Here is a 22,561-nt window from a genome sequence, read left to right as displayed (position 1 = left end):
TCATGGAAGCTGATGAACAGGCAGCAGCATGGTGAAGCAGAGACAGCATGAGGCTCCGGCTGTGGATGCAGACATTCTATGACTCTGTAGTGAGCTATTAGTCATCAGCTGATGACTCCAAGGATGGACAGGCAATGGAATAGGAGACCGAGGAACCAGGAGGGAGATTCAACTCCAGCAGAAGAAACAAGGCCAAAGAGTATTCAGCTCCACTTGATCTGTCTCTGTTATACAAAGGGACACACTCCCAAGGGGTGACAAGAGGCTGCAACCTGATTGATGGATTGGGTTCGACTCCTACCTTAACCAGGCATGTCTAGTTGACATAGTTCCTAACCATTACAGACCAACCATGGTCAACTTGGCACCTGTGTACCACTCGGTAACATACATAATCACCAAAGACAATCAAATTATACTTGCACCAGACATGTTACAACTAACACATAGTCAACTGAGAACACTTTTACCCCATTTCACTTCATATTTTATATATTTCACTTCATATTTTGAACAATACAAAAATAATTTGGTTCATATATACAAATGTGAATCACTCATATCAATTACATTCCTAATTTCTGCAGCTATTCATGTGGCCATAGCTCGTATCTAAAACTACCTTCTATTATCCATTCAGTATTCCTTTACTCTTAGAGAGTACCTCGGCTAGTCGTAGTTATTTGCCTGGTTGAGTGACTCAAACTTTCATTTCTAAAGAGTCTGGGTAATTAGTAGTCATGTCAGAATTGGGGTACTGTACTTTACCATTGACTTTAGTCATAGGACATGATAGTACTAAGTGACAACTTAAGGAATCTCCTAGATTCCAGTACTAAATTTCTTTACCAACATTATGTCATGTTAATCTAACTACTCCCTTGTAATCAGGATCCATCACACCACTCAGTACAGTCATACCCTTCTTGGCCTATTGATCCAGAGGCATGAGGAGTACAGAATGGCTAGGAAGAATTCTTAACTTCCAGTTGAACCGAATCAGTGCTGCGTCTCTAGATGGGTGCTTTCCCCCCTTTGGAACGAAGACCTCCAAACCAGGAGTGCAGAGAGCTGCAGGGACAGGAAGTGAAAATGTAGTGAGTGGGTCATCAGGAGTGGTGAGTGCTGTCACTCCCATTTCTCCCCCTTGGTTCCTGGATTCATGAGTCCTGGCTATTGGAGAAAGAGCGCTATATATATTAGATGTTGATTTAGAATATATACAGCCTCCTGGAGAACATTGCCCCAACCTGCAAGGTTTTGCCACAAAACTAGTACTGCAATTGTGTCTTTAGAAGTCCATTCCATTGTTCTATCAAGCCAGCTGCCTCAGTATGATAGGGAACATGGTAGGACTAGTGGATTCCATGAGCGTGATCATATTGGCTCCCTTCATGTTCTGTGAAGTGTCTCCCTTGATCTGAGGCAGTGGACTACCGTGTCAGTTCATGGGACATTCTTCATTCCACGAGTGGCATTTTTGGAAAAGCATTGCTTTCAGGGAAACCAGTCTGTACCCAGAGTAAATGTCTATTCCAGTAAGAATTAAACATTGTCCAATTCCAAGACTAAGTGGTCCTATGTAATCAACCTGCCACCAGGTTGCTGGTTGATCCCCCTGAGGAATGGTCCCATATCTTGGACTCAGTGTTGATTTCTGCTGGGGCCGATTTAAGAAAGAAATACAACAGAACAAAATGTTGCTTGGTCCTGTGCCATGTTGATAAATATGTCTATATTCAGTCCATTGCTGTGGCCGCTGTTCATTTTTGATGCCTTCCAACCCAAGGAGGCTCCCATTCCAATACTCTATAGGACAATGTTTTATTGGTTAATCTTGAGAAGTAGTTTTCCAGGTCTTTCTTCTTAATCTGTAAGGTCTCTTGAAATTTGTTCACCAAAACTCTTAGTATTTGAAATACTGATGAAAAAACACCCAGCAACATAACACTATGTAAGTACTGCAGTATAACAAACTCACAGACTGGGAGTGGCATTAAATGTATGTGTATATTAGGTTAAGTGAAACGTACTGCTACTAGGCTTTCAGTTCATATGTGCATGGGTTTAATCCAAGCAAAACATATGTAAACATGTTTCTGTTATCAGTGAATATCTGGATACTAATATCTCGGGGATGTACTTTTATTAGTCTTGTGACGGTGTCTTTTTAAAAAGGAAGGCCCAATTGAAAAGAGTGGCTTCCAAGGAGATCTGCTGGGCCAGCTAAATTCAAGGTAGAAAGATCATCTCAGAAGGTTATGGGTTTTTTGGGATCCCAAAGGGGTAATCTTGATAGATCTTAAAGGATGCAGGATGTCCCATAGTGGCTATCATGATGTGGAACAAGGGATATCATTGTTGGTGTCAGATGGATCTTGGCTCAAAGCAGAGGATACCAGAAAGATGTTTGCTTGTGCTTTATTGACCAGGCCAAGACATTCAACTGTGTGGATCATAACAAACTATGGCTAATCTTGAGAAGAATGGGAATTCCTGAACACTTGATTATGTTCACGCAGAAATTGTGCCTGGATCAAGACACAGTTGTGGGAACAGAACAAGGGAATGCTGCATGGCTTAATATCAGCAAATGAGGACATGGATGTGTCAGGGTTGTGTGCTCTCATCCTAGCTATTTAATCTATATGCTGAGCAAATGATTAGAGAACTTGGTGTAGATGAAGAAGAATGTGGAATCAGGATGGAAGGAAGGCTTATTAACAACCTGTGGTATGCAGATGACATCACCTCGCTTGCTGAACTTGAGGAGGTCCAGAAGCACTTACTGATGAAGATCAAGGATTACAGTTTGCAGTTTGGATCACAACTCAATGGAAAGAAAGCCAAAATCCACAACTGGACCGATAGGTAGCATCATGATAAATGGGGAAAAGATTGAAGCGTTCACAGATTTGGTCTTGCTTGTATCCACAATCAATGCTCATGAAAGCAGCAGTCAAAAGCTCAAAAGATGAGTTGCATTTGGTTAATCTGCTGCATAACACCTCTTTAGAGTATTGAAAAACAAGATGTTGCTTTGGTTTAAGGTGTGCCTGACCTAAGCCATGGCATTTTCCATGGCTTCATATGCATGTGGAAGTTGGATATTGGAGCAGGAAGACCGAAGAAGAATCGATGCTTTTGAATTACAGTACCATGGACTGCCAAAAGGACAAACAAATGTGCCTTGGAGAGATATGGCCAGGTTGCTCCTTAGAGGCCAGGATGGTGAAACTTCATTTTATATACTTTGGACATGTTATCAGGAGAGATCAGTTCCTAGAGAAGGGCATCATGTTTGGTAAAGTAGGAGGGCATAGAAGGAGAGGAAGACCCTCTAGGAGATGAACTGACACCATGCCTGGATTCAAGCACAGGAACAATGGCATGAATGGCACAAGATGGAGCAATGTTTCATTCTGATGTGCATAAGGTTGCTATGGGTTGGAACCTACTCAAAGGCACCTATCAACAGCAACAGTAGCAACAATACACCCTTGGTTTCTCTCCCTTTAATAAACACCAGGGTTTCCTTTTGTGTTTTCAATCATTTGACCATATCTTACACAACTCAATATATCCATTCACATATGATTCTGTTCTTTAATCCCGAGTGGGGTTATACAATCATCAATGCCATATATGCTTTCTTTTTCTACTGAAATGCTAGGCCCACCTTTGACGTGATGGTTCCATTTCCTAAAATGGACATGGGATGGGGGTGAAGTAGCTTAAGGAAATCAGGAGTTCTGTTTGAGGTAGCTATTAGTTTTCCAGTAGTTCTTTGAAGAAAGACACTAGATGTTAGTCTGGAGTTGTTATGCTAGCTACTGCAGAGTCAGCTCCCTACTCAGCCTCTGACTCATGGTGGCCCCATGCACAGTCAGAAGATCAAACCATTGTGAAGTTGTAAGTTTTCCTTGGCTGAGTTTTAGCAAGTAGATCATCTGACCTTCCTTCTCAGTCTAGAGCCGGGTTCTTAAAATGATGCGGCAACAATCAGAATAACCTTGAGGTCTGGTTTCAACACAAGTTGCTGGACTCTGCTCCCAGTTTTGATTCAAGAAATCTAGGGTGGGCCTGTTTGTCTCTAAGTTTGCTAACAGCTACCATAATAAAGACACCAAGGGTGTGACTTTTACAGATGGTGTCTTAGCGAGCACAGACTCCCTTTCCCTTGGCACGATGGTAGGGCATGACTTGACTACTTGAATCATGCAATTTGGGGTTCCGCATCTAGATTTTCCACAGCTGGGGTTTCTCTCTGTAAAAGATGTATAATGAACAAGAACTAATCCAAGAGCAATGGGCTTTTCTTAGTGATACCAATCTGGTGGACTTGGCCATGGGTGTACATGAAAACCTTTATTCTGATGATATTTTGCATGCTTTCAGAGAAAAAAGAACCACAGCTGTTGCAAAACTAAGACAACTCCGGGCAGAAACAGAACCAATTGTGAAGATGTTTAAAGATCCAGAAACTACAAGGCGGATGCAGTCAGCTAGAAAAGGTCGGATGTTATTTGACTACCTAGGAGACAATCACGGTTTTAGGCAGGAATATTTAGACACTGTCTACAGATATGCAAAACTCCCAAATGAATTTGGGAAACTCAGGAATAGCAGGATGTCTGTCCCTTATTAGAGTGCTGTTGCAGCAGTGGATGGGAATTCTTTGAGCTCCCTTTGGGGGAAACCGGCCTGTGAAATCTCCATGCAGAATGGGGATCAACCACGGAAGACGTTAGAGGGTTGAAAGAGACCACAGATAATAATTCTGTGAACATGACTCATTCGCTGGGTCTTTGTGTGTTTCCTTCAACCACCCCAAAGGCTTCAATAATATGATTGGTTTCTTCCTTTATCAACCACAGTATTTAATACAATTCAGACACTGTGTGTACATAGTCTCCACTATTTGACTCTAGCAGTCAGAACAAAGATGTCTAAAAGCATGCTCAATGACCTAGTCAAAAGGTTAGTCAGCATGAATTTTAAACATACAAGGACCCATTGCAACTTTGTAGAATGTCGTAATTGTAAATGTATGTAAATGTTGGCTTTTATGGGGCACAGAAAAAGCCGGGGAATGTGCGTCAGTTCTTGTGGTGACTTCTTCTTGGTGGTTTGTCTTGAGGATGCATTGAAAATGTTCTCCACTCTCTCGCTGGTCTCTCCCCACTTCGCTCACTGGGCTCCCCCTCTCCTCTCCGGTCCTTGCTCCCTTGCTCCCTCTCCCCTTGTCCTCCTTTGCTCCCCCTTCTCTCCACACGGACCACCAAGCAGGCTGAGATGTACATCCAGACAACAACACTCGTCATGAGTTTAAGTGCTTCTGTTTCTCTGGGCATGCTCTACAGGCGCCCAAAGTTTATATTCTAATTTTTGATCTAGAGCAAGATGTTCAGAAACACAAGAGGAGCTTCAAGGTCGTGGTGACAGCAGCCACCATGCAAAGTAAACTGATCCCCAAAGGAAAGGAGACCAAATGGCGAGGTGAAAAGCGAACTCTGTGAGTCTTGAAACTGACACTTCCTCTACCAAGACAACATATATCAGCTACAGCGATCACTCGATCTGAAACGGGGAGACGAAGAGGAGATGTGGCCTGCGATCTTCAATAGAGCCCACCACCAGGAACTGGCCATGTCTGTAGACGACAGTCAGTCAAATCACTACGCAGCCTCTTCAGGAACAAAATTCAGCCATGTGCCGAAAAGTACCAATAACGAGTATTGAAGAAACCTGTTTTCTAAAATACAACCAGTGAGTGTGAAGCTTAAGTATGGCTTACCTCATGAGAAGTTAAAAAAAAATTTAAAAAGGAAACCGAATGTTAGCTTGTGGGAAAAAAATGCTGTTGAAATAAACTATGTCTGATGTTATTCTTGTACGTAGTTTTTCTGTGACCGTGAGAACGCCCATACCTGTCCCCCATTGTTCGACTTGTAAAGACTATGAGTCTGTTTCTTGTAACGGCTGACTGGATTGAAGCCCTGGATTGTGCTAAAACTAAATGCCATGTCGACGCATGCAATTTTTATACAAATAATTTATATCTAATAATAAAGGAATGTTTTGCATATGTTAAAAAAAGAAAATGTTCTCCTCTTCATATTTGAGACTTTTTGTCACATCCATCAGTGTCTCAGCATTAACATGTTGGCAGAGAAATTGAAGATGACCCCCCAAGCTGACAAGTGGATTGTGAATTTAGGGCGAGACTGAATAGCAAGATTAATTCTAGATTAGATCATGTAGTGATGGGTAACAATGCAGTCTCATCCTATCAGCAAGTGATTGAAAAGACCAAAATCCTCCCCTCAGAACCTAGATGTTGGCCATGTACATCGAAAAGAAACAACCAGAACTGTAGATCAAAAACCAAGCAAAGACAAGTCTTTAACAGGGAGCCATCGGCTATGTCAATGACTCCAGGAAAGCCAAGTTAAATGAGGACAGAGAAATGACTATTTTATCTGTCAATGTGGGCATCTCTGAGGACCCCGACAGGAGCTGTTCACGTGGACAAGGAGGGGCCAAAGCCAAACAGGAGCAAAGGGAAGAGAAAATGGGAGCGAAGGATGTAGACTTAGGAAGTACAGATCAGCATTTCAAGACGTTTTCCTAGGAAGGGGAACAAAGAACTAGAGTAATAGCTGGAGGGAGATCTTTTCTCTCTTCCTCCCTTCCTTCCTTCCTTCCTTCCTTCCTTCCTCCCTCCCTCCCTCCCTCCCTCCCTCCTTCCTTCCTCCCTTCCTTCCTCCTTCCTTCCTTCCTTCCTCCCTCCCTCCCTCCCTCCCTCCCTTCCTTCCTTCCTCCCTCCCTCCCTCCCTACCTTCCTTCCTTCCTTCCCTCCCTCCCTTCCTTCCTTCCTTCCTTCCCTCCCTCCCTCCCTTCCTTCCTCCCTCCCTCCCTCCCTCCCTCCTTTCCTTCCTTCCTTCCTCCCTCCCTTCCTTCCTTCCTTCCTAGATATAACTCTTGAATAGCTTATATCCTGATAAGACCTATAGAGAAAATCATAACACTTGGAAGAGAGGCTAATGGAAGGAAGAAAGTCTTTCAGAAAATGAGACGCTTTCTTGAAAGGAGAAGGGCTCCTTCATTCATGCTGACAAGAAGAAAGGCTGAGAGTGAGGGGACAGAGGTTGAAGTTAAATTTAGTTTCATTTATTGTCTTTCCAATAAATTTAACAGTGTTTAAGTAAAGGTGAGGATTTTTAAAATAAAAAAGACTCAATAAAAATAATTAAATGTGTTGTTCAGGCTGACAGGATGGTGTGATGGTTGGGATTAAATCAATTAGGCACTCTTTGGGTAAGGGTTAAGGCAGAGCCCAACCTATCAATTGGGTCCCAGCCTGATGACACCTCCTTGGGTGTCGCCTTTTGTATAAGAGAGACCAAGCAGCATCAAATTCACTGTGTCATCTGCTGAAGCTTAACCTCCCATCTCTCTCCTATTGAACTGTCTCTGCCCAGGAAAATAAACCAAAAGCAATAGTGCATCCTGAAGGGATTGCAAAGATCAGTGCCACCACCAAAGATTTGGATGATGCAGGGGTGGTGATTCCCACCACATCCTCACTTAACTTGTCTATTTGACTTGTGCAAAAATGAGATGGATCTTGGGAAACGATGGTAAAGTGTCATAAGTCTAACCAGCTGGCAATACTAATTGCAGCTGCTGTTCCAGATGTGGTTTCACTGCTTGAGCAAGTTAATACCTCTCCTGATACCTGGAATCAGGCAGCCAATGCTTTTGTCTCAATTCAATTCAAGTTTCAAAGGACCACCAGAAAAAGCTTGTCTTCAGCTGGCAAAGGCAACAATACACTTTTATAACTCTTCCCCCAGAGTTAGGTCAACTTTTTGAAACTGTGCCGTAATTTAGTCCACAGGGAATTTGATCACCTTTCCCTTCCACAGAATGTCACACATTGATGACATTGTGCTGATTTGACCTAGTAAGAAACAAGTATTTATAACTTTACGCTTTTTGGTACAATAGCTGGGTGCTAGAAGGTGGGAAATTAACCCAAGAAAAATTCAGATGCCTGCCACCTCTGTGAAATTTCTAGAAGTCTAGTGGTATGGAACATAACAAGATATCTTTATTAAAGTGAAATATAAGTTACTCCATCTAGCCACTTCCACAGCTAAAAAGGATTTTGGAATATATATATATATATATATATATATATATATATATATATATATATATATATATCAAGTGCTTCAAAAACTGTCAGCTTTGCATGGGCCTCAGAATAGGACAGCTCTTTAACAGGTTCAGCCTGCCATGCAAGCTGCTCTGCCACTTGGGTTATACGATCAAGATGATTCAATGGCACTTGAGGGGTCAGTGGCAGATAGAGATGAATTTGGAGTCTTTGGAAAACCCTATTGCCGAATCACAGTGCAGACCCTTAGGATTTTGGAGCAAAGTTCTGCCATCCTCTGCAGACAACTACTTCCATTTTGAAAAACCGCTTTGGGCCTGTCACTGGACGTTAGAGGAGCCTGAATACCTCTCCATGGGCCACCAAGTCACCATATGATCTGAGCTTCCCATCATGAACTGTCTGCTGTCTGACACGCAGGGTCACAAAGTTCAACGTTGTCAGCAGTTCTCCATCATTAGATGGAAATGGTATATATGAGATCAGATGACAGCAGAACCTGAAGGTACAAGCAAGCTGCATGAAGAAATGACCCAAGGTCTCCATTCCTATCATAACACAAACTTCCTTTGTTCCAGTCTGTACCTATGGCCTTATGGGGAGATCCTTATGATCAGTTGACTGAGGAACAGAAAACTCGTGCTTGGTTTACTGATGGGTCTATCTACTATATGCAAGAACCACTCGTAAGTGGACAGCAGCAGCACCACAGCCCCTGACTAGGATCTCCCTGAGGGACAGTGGTGAAGGGAACTCATCCCAATGAGTAGAAGTTTTTGAACAGGGGTTGTTTAGTTCACTTGGAAAGAGAAATGGCCAGATGTGTGACTGGATATTGATTCATGGGCTGTGGCCAAAGGCTTGACTGGATGGTCAGGGACTTGGAAGAAGCATGATTGGAAAATTGATGACAAGGAGGGTATAGGAAAGAGGTATGTGGATAGACTTCTCTGAATGGGATATATATATATATATTCACATGAGGCACAAATATATATTTGTGTCTCATGTGAATGCCCACCTCTGCAGCAGAGGACCTAACCACCAAGTCAATAGGATTACATGTTCTGTGGAAACCAGTCATCTTCTTTCCCCAGCCACTCCTGTCCCTGCTCCACGGGCCCATGAACAAAGTGGTCATGGTGACAAGGATGAAAGCTATGTGTCGGCTCAGCAACATGGACTTCCACTCACCAAGGTGAACTTGACTACTTCCACTGCTGAGTGCTGAGCTAGCCAGCAGCAGAAAACAATGCTCAGTCCAAGATGTGGGACCACTCCTCAAGGGACTCGACCAGCAACCTGGTGGTAGGTTGATTACATAGGGCCACTTCCTTCTTGGAAAGGTCAATGGGTCTTTTCTTCCTGGAATAGACTCTCATTCTGAATATGAATTTACTTTCCCTGTACTCAATTCATGTGTTCACACAAAACATTGGCCCAGAACAAAGGACTCACTTCACAGCAAATAAAGTGCAGCAATGGTCTCATGCAATCCATTGTTCTTCATCTTCCTGAAGCAGCTGATAGAACAATGGAATCTACTTCTAAAGACACAATTTCAGTACCAGTTTGGTGTCAACAACTTGCAAGTTTGGGTCAATGTTCTCCAGGAGGTTCTATATGTTCTAAATTACCACCCACTATGCAGTGCTCTTTCTCCAATAGCCAGGATTCATGGGTCCAGGAACCAAGGGGTGGAAATGGGAGTGACACTACTCAACATTACTCCTAATGACACACTCACTACATTTTTGCTTCCTGTCCCTGCAACCCTCTATTTTCCAGGCCTCAAAATATTCTTTCCAGGAAGACTCCCACTAGAAACACAGACCCGATTCCCTTCCACTGGAGTTAAGAATGCCTCCTGGCTATTTTGGACTCCACATGGCTTTGGATTAATAGCCAAAGAAGGGTGTTGCTGTAGTGAGTGGTAGGATTGATCCTCATTACCTAAGGGAATTTGGATTAATACGGCATAATGTTGGTAAAGAAGAATACGTCTGGAATCCAGAAGATTCCTTAGATGTCTCTTAGTAATACCACGTCCCGTGAATAATGTCAGTGATGAGGTGCAACATCCCAATTCGGACCTAACTACTAACAGCCTAGAAGACTCTTCAGGAATGAAGGTTTGATTCACCCCCAGGCAAAGAACCATGTTCAACTGAGGTGCTTACTGATGACAAGGAGAATATGGAATGGGTAGTAGAAGGTAGCTCTAAATACCAGCTATAGCCATGTGACCAACTCCATGAAGGAGGATTGTAATGGTTATGAGTAATTTGTATTTGCATGTATGCACCAAAATTTTTTGTTCACATAAAAAAGATGAAAATGGGATTAATATGGGTTTTGTTGTTAGTTTTACCATGTTAAGTGAAAATATGATTTATTGTTGTCTTTGGTGATTATATATGAGACTATAAACAGACTACCAATGATGGAATCATTTGGTCAACGTCAGATTCCTTTACCTCTGCATTTATCAGCCATACCCTGCATCACCTCTGCTTCATCACCTTGCTTTGTGAGTCAGAGCAGAAGTCTGATTTGAACTAGTCTGGATTTACCTCTTCTACAACTGTGTAAGCCATTTCTTGATATACCGTATATACTTGTGTATAAGCCAAGTTTTTCAGCACATTTTTAATGCAGTTTTGTGGTAAAATTAGGTGCCTCGGCTGATATTCGGATCGGTTTATACTCGAGTATATACTGTAAATCTCTTCCTATATACAAACACATACAAGCATAACTGGGTTTCTTTCTCTAGAAAACCTAACCTAACACACTTATGAAACTAATATATTTGTATTATGATGATTAGTTTAGTTAAACTATAATCTTAAATCTCTGAATCTGAAACCCTTAACCAGCTGCCTGCTCATTGACTAATCTGATTCCTAACATATGGGACAAATATTTTTCCCAGAACACCATGCTATGTTCCTTCCTTTTTTGTTCTTTATATTTGAAAATAATGATAGACTCTTTTGTGTGTAGTTAATCAGCCTACCACATCCAGGCTGCTCTTGTGCCTGTACTGTTGTGTTCTTGTTGCATTCTTTGCTTCTCTAAAGCGCCTACCACATAACATTGCCAATATCAAAGAAGATTCCGGATTTGAGCATAATTTAAATCTAATATGGCTTATTTCCTTATTATCTAATAGAAGGTACCTATGAAAAACTCATTGAGTGACAAACATGAAAGATTAAATGAATAAATAAATGGGTGATCAATATTCCCAAGGTTCTTAGGTTCCATGCAGATTTGTATGTTTTCTTTTTAATCTGATTTTTTTTCTGTTGACTGACAGATTGTATTTTCCTTTATCTGGGCAACCAACAATACACTTTGGTAATCAATTAATTAGATCAATCAGTTAACATTTATTGTACACAAACTGCTTGAAGGATTTTTTTTTTACATTTTATTAGGGGTTCATACAACTCTTATCACAATCCATACATATACATACATTAATTGTATAAAGCACATCTGTACATTCTTTGCCCTAATCATTTTCAAAGCATTTTCTCTCCACTTTTGAAGGATATTTTAAAGATGGGAAATGAAAGATAAATAAAGCCCATTGACCTCCAGGAGACCATTATGGTCTATCTTGTTGTTCCTTCTAGAAAGACTGAGTTGTCAAACTGCAGAAGTAAGTTCCGGTTAATGTTTGCTCCTTTTTAACATTGCCAGATCACATCTGTGACCCTTTTTAAGAAGCCCCGATGGTGTTGTGAATGCATGTTGGGCCGCTAACCAGCAGTTTGAAGTCTCCAGCTGCTCCAACCGTAGAAAGAGGAGACTCTTCTACTTTACAGAGTTGCAGTCTTAGAAATTCACAGAGGCAGTTCTACCCAGACCTGTAGAATTTCTATGAGTCAGAATCAACTGCATGGCAATGACCTTGATTTTTTGGAACCGTTTTCATAAAAATAAGTTCACAGTCACCCAAAGTTTCTTGGCTGACTTTGTGATCTACTTTTGTGTGCAAGTATGGCTGGTAAATTATACCACTCTCCAACCTACTTATACCTTTGTAACATTGTAAAATTTGCAGCTTGCCTAATGAACCTGTTCCTTAAGATAAAAAACCTACTATCCTTGGATATTGAAATACACATCATGCATATTACCCATAATTCACCTATTCTCTCTTCCTGATAATTTGTTTCTTTTGAGGCCTTTCTTCCTGGGAAAGTATCCCACCAAGCAAATATCAGCTATCAACAGATCTGCCCTACCAAAGATGATGAAGAAAAGACAGTCATAACCTACAATTTATCATGGAACAAAAGGACTTTAGTCAAGGAATAGAAAGATATTCCCAGGCCAACTCAGACATTTGGAAGCAGGGAATCCAACAAGCCAGACCTTGGCAAAGAATCATAACCCTAACCAAATGCATACTCATGACGATTCCTTGGAAATCTGTTAAGTGTGTATAATCCCCTCAACTTATCTTCTGGTGAACACATAGAACACCGAAAACCCCCCTTTTAAGGCGCTTACTTCGGTGACTCGTCCTGGTGTGCTCCTTGTTCCAGCACCTAAAGGAAAGCCTTCCCCTTTCACTTTCACCCAGTTTTTGTTTGTTTGTTTGTGATGCCTTGCCAGGCAAGGCCTTGGTGGCTAATTTACACCATCCAGGCTCTGGTTCGGGGTGTGAAAGCTGCACATGTCGTTGCTTGGCTAGCACAGCAAGGTTGCTGGTTCCGATTCTACTATCCAGAATTGTAGGGGAGCAGGATCCCCAGAGGATGAGGAGTGTGAATCTGAAACCAAATTGTTGGGCACACGGGCTGAGTTTAACTGGTGTTCACCTGTAATATCTAACACTCGATCCTGGGTTCCAGGCTTTGCAATGAAACCGGGGCTTACTTTGCCCTTGGCTTTAGTTTTTTAGCCTAATAATAAATAGTCTGATAGTTTTATCCACAGCAGTTTTTTAAAGATGAAATTTTTCCTTTCAATGATGGGAACACAAAGTCTTTCAGTTTCTTGGCATCTGTGAGGTGAATCATCCATTTTATAGATAGATACTGAGAGAATGGCTTTCATAAGGCCAGACAGCAAGTCCAAATAATGGTTGACCCAGGGCTGTGAGGCCTCTCAGAGCTATAGAAATTTGTACTGTAAAGAACGTATGGCCTCATGTCCCCACCCCCAGCCAGCCCTGGGCTTTGGGGCTTGGCTCAAGGGGAGTCCCTCTGGGACATGGGGGTACAGTGAACGATCTGACTCTTTGCTGGGCATGCCTACTCTTTGCTGGGTATGCTGGGCCCCCTAGGGTTTCCCATATGGGCTCCAATAAATTTCTTCCCTTTTGCTTAAAAAAAAAAGAACTTATGGCCCACTAAAGGTATGATGGATTGATTTTGGTTTTTAGAATAAAAGTTAAGAGATTTGGTGTCCAGCTCTAGGATTATGGTTACCAAACACTGAGACTTGAGCAAACCCTCTCATATTTCTGGACCTTCTTTTTATCATCTGAAAAAGGAGGGCTTATGCTAGGAGGTTTTTGATGTTGCAGTCCTGGGGGCCCGATGTTTGCAGCTAACCTAAAGATGACAGGCCTGGGAAATCAAATAGGTCAGGTCTACTCTGTTCTGTAGGGTTGCAGTCAGCTAGATTCCACTCAGTGGGTTTGATATTGTTCAGTTTCTATATCCTACATCTCCTCAACGCTCTGTGTTTCCTTCCCTGCACACACGCTTTGAAGCCTTGCCATTGAAGCCATCAACAGGAGTTAAGTCTGAGCAACTTATGCCAGTTCATTTATTATTTAGGGAAAGGAAAGAAGCCTCTTCCAGAGGGGCCAGAGTAAATGGAGAGCATATTGAATATCCTGAGTTCCAGAGCCTCTACAGTTCAGTGTGCAAAATGATTTAGCAATTTAGAAGGTGACATTGAAGAGTGAGATCCCTATCAATTTGGTCATTATCATACAACATTGTTAGAAAGGTTCTAAATTAGAAATAGCTTTTGTTATTTCTGAAAATGGCCCTACTTCATACTCATGCTCACTGAACATGAGAGGGGAGCTGGAAATAAGATCTGGGTATTTGCTACATGATCTTAGAGGCCACTGTACACTAACTAGATAAGGTTGTCTCAGATGACGAGTTCAAGCTAAATGCCAATTTGTTAACCTAAATTGACGCTGAGGCCTTAGGTATGGTGATATCCTGGGGATTTGTTTGGGCCGGGTCGGGACAGGGCAGCCCCCACCTCCTCTCTGACTCCTCAGCGCCTATTGAACTATGCAACTCCTGCCCCAGCACCCCAGGAAGCTATTTTCCTTCCCAGGCCCATCTGTATAGCCCCTTCCCCAGCAGGTCTTCAACCTTCAAAGAGCATGTCTGCAAATAACAAGATAACCTCCCACGAATCCACATCCTGACTCCAGGCCCAGCAGCTGCAAGCAATAAAGCAATATTGATTCTCCCTTCTGTTAACATACACTTCCTTAGCTCGGAACCTATATAACTCCCACGCCTCTCCCCTCTCGGACAAACTGTGAGTTCCCTGACCTAACTAGTTGGGTCTCGGAACCGCCCCGGGGGGTGGGGGGCGGGGGGCGGGGCTCTCACCCAGTCCCTTTCTCTGCTCTCCCTTTCCTGCCTCAATGAACTCTTTCTTAACCTCTTGTTCCTGACTAAGCCTGTGTCTCCAACCTCTCAGGTTTCAAACTGAAGCAATAATTATGCTTATCAGTTTAATGATAATACTTATCATGAAGGTGGTAATACCTAGTGCATCCCAGCTGTGCATCTTCAAAGACCAGAAACCACAGCGCAAGTTTCCCACCACCTAGCTCTGCCGCTCCTCCAATCGCTGCTGCTGCTGCAACCCAGATTGCTTCTTGGGCATTTAGTCCTTGCTATAGTGCGGACACCTGGGAACTGTCAAGAAACCAGATTGATTATTAACCCAACCCATCAACAACTGATAGATAAGAACCCATCCCAAGACCTTAAACTATCCCCCCCCCTCCCCGGTTTGAGCTGTCTGCACAGCATTTGAAACTGCTATGCTTCATTTCTAGATCATGCCCCCCCTTTGTATTCCGATGTTCGACTTTACTCCCTGTCCTCTCCTCCTTTCCAGGCTGCTCCTGTGTTCTTTCCATCTCTGGTTCCAGTTCTTTCTTCAGTTCCCTCTTGGTCTTCCATTCCAGTTCTTGGTTCTCAACTCTCTCTCTCTCTCTCTCTCTCTCTCTCTCTCTCTCTCTCTCTCTCTCTCTCTCTCTCTCTCTCTCTCTCTCTCTCGATTACCTCCTCCAATCCAAGGGCTTCAGTGAACACGTTTATGGCACCCACTCTGCTTGAGTAGACCTGTGCTCCATAGGGCTTGCGATGGCTGCCATTTTTGGTCATGCAAATCACCCGTCCTTTCTTCTAAGGTGCTTTTGGATGGACTTGAATTGTCAGCCTTTTGGTTAGGAGCTGAGGACTTAACCATTTGCACCCGAGGGAGACGCTGCTCCTTCTACACACAGTCCATAGCAGCACCCTGCCACCTCTCAGGTCAAGCTGCCTCCTCTTCTCCATTCTTACCCCACTCATCTCATTTACATTGATTATTAACATGGCTTATTGACCAAAATCTCTGACTCTTAAACTCGTCTTGCTGCTGACTCTTCCTGTACCTTCCTGAAATGGTCATTTTAGCGTATAGCTCTCTAATTGCACCTTCTCTTAGTCTTGAATACGTGCCCGCTGACTTTCTCTTCTTGCCAAATAAAAGCCAAATTCCTCAATATAACATTTAAAACCCTACTAAGTGTTAGAAATGTGCTGCAGTGTCGCTAAATGAAACACAATTAAATCAGGCAAATGTTACTTCTGCAGACGGCGCGTAGTGAAATTCAGTTATCAGCAAGCACACCGAGTGGACGGACAGTCTGCCGTGTCACTCAGCCACTCACGATCTAAACTGTCCCATTGGCTGGTTTGAATTTTGGTGTTTGGGGAGGCGTTTAGGGAGTACTGATTTGCCTGGTTTCCGTTGGTTGGACTTTCGAGGGATACAGATCTGTGGCGGCTCCTGGAGGAGTGTGCGCCAGGGCGATGCATGCTCTGAGTCAGAGCAGGGAAGAGGCAGTGTGCTTCATTTGAAGAGAAGATGGTGTTTGTATGCTTTTCACAGACGTGTAGCTGAGGCTTAGCTCCAAGCACATGTGGGCTGGAGCCAGTGGAGCCAGAACTGGATGACATGAGTCAGTTGGGATGAGAGAAATGAAGAGTCACTTAGTTGTTCTGTGTATGATAAAAATCATTCAATAAATAACTATAAGCTAAATACCAAAAAATCATGTGAGTCTGAATACCATTAAGCTACAGTTTTTAATCAAGTCTGAACAGTGGGACTATAGCAGAGCGAAGATTTTTAAAGCGTTTCCTGTTTGGTAAAGCACACATATAAATCCACGTGCTAGTAACCTCTACATGTAACGTTTCAGTATCTGACTTTTGAGAAGTCAATCAACAGATCCTTATTCCAAGGAGCCCCTGGGTAGATTCGAACCTCTAACCTTTACGTTGACAGTTGAATACATTAACCTTTTCCACCACCCAAGGACTCCATAAGCCAGAATGATAACAGACAAACCCTTCTGAAGGCAAAAATGGCATCTTATTTGAGTCAGGAAGCTATCTGCAGAGAGGTAGGGAGAGGGAGATGGTCCAGGCTAAGGGATTTGCGTGGGCTGGCTAAAAGACAATGTGCCTGATGGTGAGTGTAGTCTGTCTGATGGTGGAGCAGAGTCAATTTGAGAGGTAAGCTCTAAGCAGAGGCTGGGTTATGAAGGATTTTATCAGTTAATGTCCTCAACTACTAATCAACGGCTGTCAGTTTGAAGCCACCTGGAGATGACTCAGAAGAAAGGCCTAGCAATCTATAAAACTCAACCATTAAAAACTCTATGGAGCAAAATTCTACTCCATCTCAAATGGGTTTCCATGACTCGGGTAAGAATCATTCAATGGTTTCTCTCTTTCTTTCTTTTCTTTTCTTTACACTGATAAAATCTTGGAGTTTATCCAGAGGAGAGGGGGGAGGGCATTAACAAGTTTTAAACAAAGGTATTATCATCATTAGATTTCTTTTATTCTCAGAAGCTGAGAGAAAGGCTGACATTTAACTTTAGAAGAGGCTAAACCCTAAAAAACAATTCTAGCTAGTGGCAAGACACTTAATGAATTTGGTTCTTTTCCTGTGTCACTTGCCCTTTAGAAGTAGCAAGGGAAGTCAACCAATTTGCATGCTGCTGTCTAAATAAATATCTATTAGCATCATAATTACGGTAGCTTTAAAATAAATACTTTTTTCCCATTTGATTATCAGCCTCTTCACTCTAGTCTCTCCAGTGAGGAGCAGCCAAAGGCGGTTGACCTTGTCTGGGAGCACACTGAAGAAACCCCTGGGCTGAGCACTGCTCACTCTCTCTCCAGGGATGCCAAGGCTGTATGGTAAGTTCCTCACTAGGAGCTTAGAGCGGGTTTATGGGAAAAAAAGATGAGAATGATCTGAGAGGATCAGGCATCTTAAAAGGAGGTGAGCTGTACAGACAGCAACTGGAAACACAGGGAATCCAGGACAGATGACTCCTTCAGGACCAGTGGTGAGAGTGGCGATGCCTGGAGGGTGGAGAGAATGTGGGGTAGAAAGGGGGAACTGATTACAGGAATCTACATATAGCCTCCTCCCTGGGGGAGGGACAGCAGAGAAGAAGGCAGGGGGAGACGTCAGACAGTGTACTATATGACAAAATAATAATAATATATGAATGATGAAGGGTTCACGAGGGGGGAGTGGGGAGGGAGGGGTGAAATGAGCAGTAGATATTAAGGGCTCAAGTAGAAGGCAAATGTTTTGAGAAGGATGATGGCAACAAATGTACATATGTTCTTGACACAGTGGATGGATGTATGGCTTGTGATAAGAATTGTATGAGCCCCCAATAAAATGATTTAAAAAAGAAAGAAAGAAAGAAAGACAAAGAAGGTGAGCTCAGGATATGTTTTGTTAATAGGCACAGGCCCATTTGGCTCAATCTTGAAAGGCCGTGATGCAATTTCCCTGTACAGGTCTAGACCCCAAGCCTGGCTTAATAGAATTTGGTACTGTGCAGCCTCTGCCATTAGAAAAATAATTCATCTTGGTGAGTGAATCATTACCAAGACTACTGCAATATAATGCCACAGTCCTGGGAAGGGCTTTTAGTCACAGAGTACAGATAACTTAGATTTGATTATTTCCCCCAGTAAGATTGAAGAAGGTCACTTCAAGGTGTTCAGGTCATTGGCAATTGGAATATCGCCAGTAATTGGTGTTACTAATCTGGGAACATCGCCTAGACTTGCAGTGAAAACTAGAGAATGTAGTTGCCTTTCAGCAAGTGACTGCTTTTGTATTTCTGTACAATCGTGTGGTTTCATCGGCAAGCAATATTGCAGGTGCTTTTTCAACAGACTTGGATTCCTAGAGCAGAACCCATCAGCTTTTTGCCTTTGAGCAAATTACTTAACCCCTTTGTGCCCCTGGTTTCTCATCTCCAAAGTGGCTGATCACTAGCGGTTCCAGATTATGAATCCAGACAGGTTCAAAGAGAGCCTGGATATTGTTTGCTAATGAAATCCTGCTATTGTATGGATAAAAATGGCTTAAAAGGGGGAAGATTTATTTGCTTATTAGATTGCCAGGATTCCAATGCCAAATGATGCCTTAGGGAAGGAGAGCTTGGAGAGAGATGTAGACTATGTGGCAGATATCCAGTCCTCCCTTCCTATTGAAAGTCAGAATTTGCTCACGCCACGTCATCTATTCCCATCTAAGTTATTTTAAGCTAATGCTTTTAGAACTATAGGTCATGGTTCATTAGTAAGTTGGGCAGTAAATTTGGTGGGGCACAACCTGCATTTTCTAAAAGTTGAGAAATAATAAGAGTATGAAATAGAATATAAAGAACTGAATTTGACTTTTCTTTTTGGTTCCTAAAAGATAGTCTTCATATCCTCCTCCCTCCCCCTGCCCAGCAATTGAAATGTCTTGTCTTCGACAAAATCCAGATAACACTTATTCATTGCAGCAAATGAGTGGGCACACTCACCTCTTACTTGGTGAGCTAACCTGAGCAAGGGAGGGGGGTGTGATTTAGACGACCATTCATGTTCAATGATTAAACCAAACATTGCTGTGGAACAAGATCCCAATAATGAAGTGAATACAAACCTTTGAACATGGATGTGAATGCACCTCTTTCTTTGTATCCTTTCTGTGAATCGTCACAAAGAATTAACAAACAGACAGAGTATTAAGAACAAGCAGGAGGCTAGCATCCATCTCCTGGGCAGGCTGAGGAACAGGGCCCCTCTTACCTGTGTGCTCTGGCGAAGCTCAGTGTGGGTGAGTCAGACAGTCCTTTTAGCTGAGAGCTGACCTAGTCCCGGGGTTCTGAGAGAGCATGCTGCTTGGGTAGATGGTGATAAGGATGGAAGAGTGGGAAGGGCAGTAACTGGATCCATTTCCAAATAATAACTGGATTTAAGCTGATCCTGTTAGCAATAAGGGCAGAATTTGTCCACTGTGCCCCTTTGGTGAAGAGTGTAATTAAATGTTTCATACCTCTCATCTGGAGTTCTGATTTATGTGAGAAAATAAATGTCTTTCTTATCTGAATCCATTTGTGTTGAGCTTTTTGCTCCATTGCACCTGAAAGCATCCTGGCTGAGCCATTAGAGGTGTGAATTGGGAAATCTTGTGGGAGAGTGATCTGACACGCCATGTCAAAAATTTAGCTAGACATATTCAGCAATACCATTTCTAGGAATATATCGCAACGAAGCAAATGACTTTGTAGACAATGTACAGGATGTGTGAGGAATCAATATACTTAATAGCAAAATAAACCAACGAAGGAACAGGAAGAACAAAAAACTGCAAAAATAGTCATTACAAAAGATTCAGTACACTATTTTGTACTCCACCTTCTATATTATGTAACATGATGTAACCATCAGACTGATGAGTATTGGAGAGCAGTGCATATCGACTAAAGAATGGCTTTTAAAATGACAGCGCTGTCTGTGCACTGAGTGCTGCTGACGTGTGCGTCAGTGTCTGGCAGTCTCCAGTGAGTTTTCAACAGAGTTTCTCTAAGGACAAAGTGGATGGGAGAATGTTCACTTTTTGTTTTCTACCTTCTTACAGAGTTTGATTTTAAAATGTGTATATATTACTTGTATTCGGGAGAAGAACAGGACCTTCTACTGTCATAAAGAATTATAGTCTTAGAAACTCACACTTACCTGGCAGGGGAGACACCATGATCACGAAGGTGGTTCTCCCAGGGCGAGGCTTATCCATTGCACTCCGGATGTGCTGACCCCTGCGATTTCCCCAAATGTGGGAAACTCGACTGCAGAATTTGTGGTAGTGGGGGACTGTGTTCACGCTCTCCCCTGAAAAAAATTTTTAAAAAGGAATTATAGTCTTAGAAACTCACGGGAGAACTTTTATCCTGCCCTACAGGGTCACTATGAGTCAGCATCCTCTGGATGGCAGTGAGTTTGGTTTCTGGTTTTATGTATTACTGTTATAGTCAGTCAAAATTATGCACCTTTCTTTATTAAAGATCAACAAACAAACATATCTGACCGGGACAAATGGCCAAGGACAGACAAATGAACTCAGAGCTTGTGGGAGAGGGGCCCATTCTCTGGCTATGCCCATTTCTTCTCCCCCACCCCCACCCAATCCTGAGCCCCGAGCCTTTCTTCCTCCTGTTCAAAGGCCATTTCAAAGGTTCAGACCTCATCCGGAACTTCTTCTTTTCTGCTCCTCACCCCTTCTGTCCCTCCTCCCTCCTTCCTGAGGACCCCAGTCAGACGACTTCACGGTAATACACAGTGATGTTCATGTGGTTAATAGTGTCCTAAGGGCATCCTGTTTCTGGAGCATTTGAACATTTTAAAAGGATCTGTGTTAACTCAGGGGAATGACCAGATAATTTCTGAGGTCATTCTCAAGTACAGCAATCTCTGATTTGTGGGTCTACTGGGGGGGGGGGGGGGGAGGGACAGTTTCCATCAGGGTCACAGTTGGGCTAGCAGCACGATTTTCAAATCCAACCTGCTGTGGGCTCGGATTGGAAACATTTAGAAATTAAAGTGTGTCTCTTCAGAAATTATGTTGAAACTCTAACCCTTGTTCCTAGAAATATGTCCTTTTAAAAAAATAGGAGTTTCTGGTACACAAAGGAATTCATACCAGAATATGTGTGTCTTAAATCTAATCACTCTTCATTGCTATTGTTTTGTTGCTGTTGTTGTTGTTAGGTGCCATCGAGTCTGTTCTGATCCATGGTGACCCTGCACACAACACAGCAAAACACTGCCCAGGCCTGTGCCGGCCTCACAATTGTTCCTACGACTGAGCCCACTGGTGCAGCCACTGTGTCGGTCCATCTCATTGAAAATCTTCCTGGTCTGCACTGCCCCTCTGCTTTACCAAACATGATGTCCTTTCCAAGGACTTATCTCTGCTGACAACCTGCCCAAAGCCTGTGAGACACAGTCTCTCCACCCTTGCTTCTGGGGCTTTGGCTCGGTTTCTTCCAAGACAGATCTGCTTGTCCTTTGAGCCGTCTATGGCACTTTCAATGCTCTCCTCCTGCACCGCAGTTCAAATGCAGCGGTTCTTCTTTGGTTTCCCTTCTTCATTGTCCAATTGTCACGGGTATACGAGGCAATGGAAAAGACCATGGCTGGGGTCAGGTATTCCTTAGTACTCAAAACAATGTCCTTGCTTTTCAATACTCTACCAAGGTCTTGCACAGATTTGCCTAAGGCAACTCATCTTTTGATGTCCTCACTGTTGCTTGAAAGAGCATTGATTGTCGATCCAACTAAAATAAAATCCTTGACAACTCCAAACTTTTCTTCATTTATCATGATGTTGCCTGTTGGCCTAGTGGGGGTGCCTTTTAGTCTTGTTTACAATGAGTCCTAATGCATCCTGAAGGCTGCAATTCTTGATTTTTATCAGCAAGTGCTGACACTTGAAAGTCTTCCTCACTTTCATCAAGCAAGGTTGTATCATCTGCTGTTAACATGCCTTCCTCCAAAACGGATACCACACTCTTCTTCATATAATCCAGCTTTTGATGGTGGCTTATAAACAGAGAAATCACAGAGACACACAAGGAGCACTTGTGAGTTGACCCATTTTCTCACCCCATTTCCTCCTCTCCAGTCTTCTGGTCCCTGCTCATGCTGAGTTCCGTCTAGTGGGCTCTTTGGCCCTCTTAATGGTGCCCAACAGACGAGAACCCTGGCCTCTTAAACCATTCTGTTGTGC

General features: G+C 42.8%; 1 non-coding gene and 1 pseudogene across 1 annotated transcript; both read left to right on the top strand.

The window, feature by feature from the left end:
• The first annotated feature begins 4,158 nt into the window (after nucleotides 1-4,158).
• Nucleotides 4,159-6,379, top strand: LOC142440368 (eukaryotic translation initiation factor 3 subunit E pseudogene; annotated as a pseudogene).
• Nucleotides 6,380-20,503: 14,124 nt separating this feature from the next.
• On the top strand, nucleotides 20,504-20,667 carry LOC142437748 (U1 spliceosomal RNA). The gene has a single exon (XR_012782272.1). It is a non-coding gene; the product is annotated as a U1 spliceosomal RNA (small nuclear RNA).
• Nucleotides 20,668-22,561: the final 1,894 nt, after the last annotated feature.

Source organism: Tenrec ecaudatus, chromosome 1 (assembly GCF_050624435.1).
Source record: "Tenrec ecaudatus isolate mTenEca1 chromosome 1, mTenEca1.hap1, whole genome shotgun sequence".
In the NCBI taxonomy this organism is placed as follows: Eukaryota; Metazoa; Chordata; class Mammalia; order Afrosoricida; family Tenrecidae; genus Tenrec; species Tenrec ecaudatus.
Note: the sequence above shows the minus strand (reverse complement) of the source record. Positions and strands in the feature narration are given on the sequence as shown.